The sequence below is a fragment of the Astatotilapia calliptera genome, chromosome 9, assembly GCF_900246225.1.
Source record: "Astatotilapia calliptera chromosome 9, fAstCal1.2, whole genome shotgun sequence".
Classification (NCBI taxonomy): Eukaryota; Metazoa; Chordata; class Actinopteri; order Cichliformes; family Cichlidae; genus Astatotilapia; species Astatotilapia calliptera.
The window spans coordinates 33830093-33832248 of NC_039310.1; positions in this window are offsets into that span (position 1 = coordinate 33830093).

The following is a 2156-nucleotide window of genomic DNA, read 5'->3' on the forward strand; positions in this document are numbered from 1 at the left end:
AATGTGAACATAGATTTTTAGGAAATGAACTTTTTTCCAACCGTCATTTTACAAAATTTGAATATTTCAAATCAATCAAGTGTAATTGAAATGTCAGATATAAAATGAAATTCTTGAAATGTTTGTTCCAGGTTGTAAAAAGTCTAATGTAAGATGTGCATTTCAGGAAAACTGAGTGGAGTGCATTAAGCTCTATATGTACTTTAATATTAACGTTAAACCCATGATTCAAGATCCTGCTCCTCACATACAAGGTCTTAAATAATCAGGCCCCATCTTATCTTAATGACCTTGTAGTACCATATCACCCTATTAGAGCACTTCGCTCTCGCACTGCAGGCCTACTTGTTGTTCCTAGAGTATTTAAAAGTAGAATGGGAGGGAGAGCCTTCAGTTTTCAGGCCCCTCTTTCTGTGGAACCAGCTTCCAGTTTGGATTCAGGAGACAGACACTATCTCTACCCCTCTGAGTACTATCCTGGCCATTTGTGGCCACTTTGCTTTTCGCTTTTCAACCATTTTTGTTCTGTTAATGCAAGTGGAATGAAACTTCCCAAAGGTGTGTATTTTTGTCAGATTTTTTAATTTTCAACATCAGCTCCTTAATAATGTCAATAATATTCACTATACACTGAATAGTTCCTCTTGGTTCTATCGTGGCCATTTGTGGCCAATTGAAACCCATTATAACCACCTTTTTTGATTCCTTGTTACTGACAGTACTATATCATGCAATTTAGGTAAAATTGCTTTCATTCTAAAGTCAACACATGAAAATTGTAGTTTTTAATGTTTTTTACCAAATTACATCATTTACCCATTTTTGGCCAAGCAAGCAATTTCATGTAATATTCTGAGTTTCTAGTAGCAGCCTTTGATGGCCTACCACACTCCAATGGACCAAAATAATGAAACAATTTTGACATAGGTTTGATCTTAAGGATCTAATAGTTTGTGTTTATGCATGACATTGCAGTACAAACATGTATTTGCAAGATAGACTGGAATAAATTCAAACATTACATAGGCTGCAGTGAATTTCTGTGGATGCAGGATATTGAGCTTTGAGGTTCCCAGTCACTTAGCTTTGAAGCACATGCTAAAAGCACTTTTACTCTTGTATTTTTCATCAAAAGATACCATACCCAAAATATTAACTCTAGAAATAAAAACAAAAACAAAAAAAACCCCAATCACAGGACATTTTGCAGAGTTCAAACCTGCAGCTGCAGCTGCAGCGCAAACAACAACAAACACTGTTTGTAAACGTGTCCTGGAGTTTCTGCAGGTGCAGACAGAGCTACTGCTGTAAGTAAGCCTAACAGCTTCCAGATCATTTATTCTGGCAATATGGCAAGAAGGTCATCACTGCTTCAAGCACTGCCTATATGATCTGGTCAGAGAGCAAGGACAGCAGCAGTCATCTGTCCTTGAAGAAAATACATCTGCCCAAGATGAAGAAACCTGCTCTCCAGAAGATGAGGGGACAATCTTCAAAGAGGCTGACTGCATCACCACTGATGTTGAGTTCTAGCCAGTGCCCGAATCCTCTTCTTTGGGGGAGGATTGGGGTTGGGGGGCATGGAGGTGGAGCCCCCCCCCCCCCCCCCCCCCCAATGATTGGAGGGCTCCACTCACTCCACTCCACTCAAGACCACTGGAGGGCTCCACTCACACCCAGTTCTCAGGAAGTGTTGTTGTTGTGTTTTGGAGTGAAAGTGTTGAGTTCTGTGGTGATGAGCAATAAACGAGCAGTGTTTATCGAGAGCTCTCGTGTCGTCTGTGTTTACCTCCACATTGGTGACCCCTGACTCGAACATGCTGCGGTCCGCTGGTGGCGCCGACTCCGCTCTGGATGCATCAGCAGCCGCCAGCCCTCTGCCTCCGGCTGCAGCTACGTTTGCTGTGGAGCTGCCGGACTTTTGGCTTCACGATCCCCCGTTGTGGTTCGTGCACGTGGAGGCCCAGTTCGCCCTTCGTGGCATCTCGGCTGACGACAAGAAATATCACCATGTGGTGGCTTCTCTCGACCCGCTAGCAACCCGTCGTGCATTGACGCTCCTCCGGGACCCACCCACCCGAGTACGCCGCCCCTAAGGAGCTGCTTCTTCGGCGCTATGCCCTCACCGACGCAGAGCGAGCCGAGAAGCTCCTCTC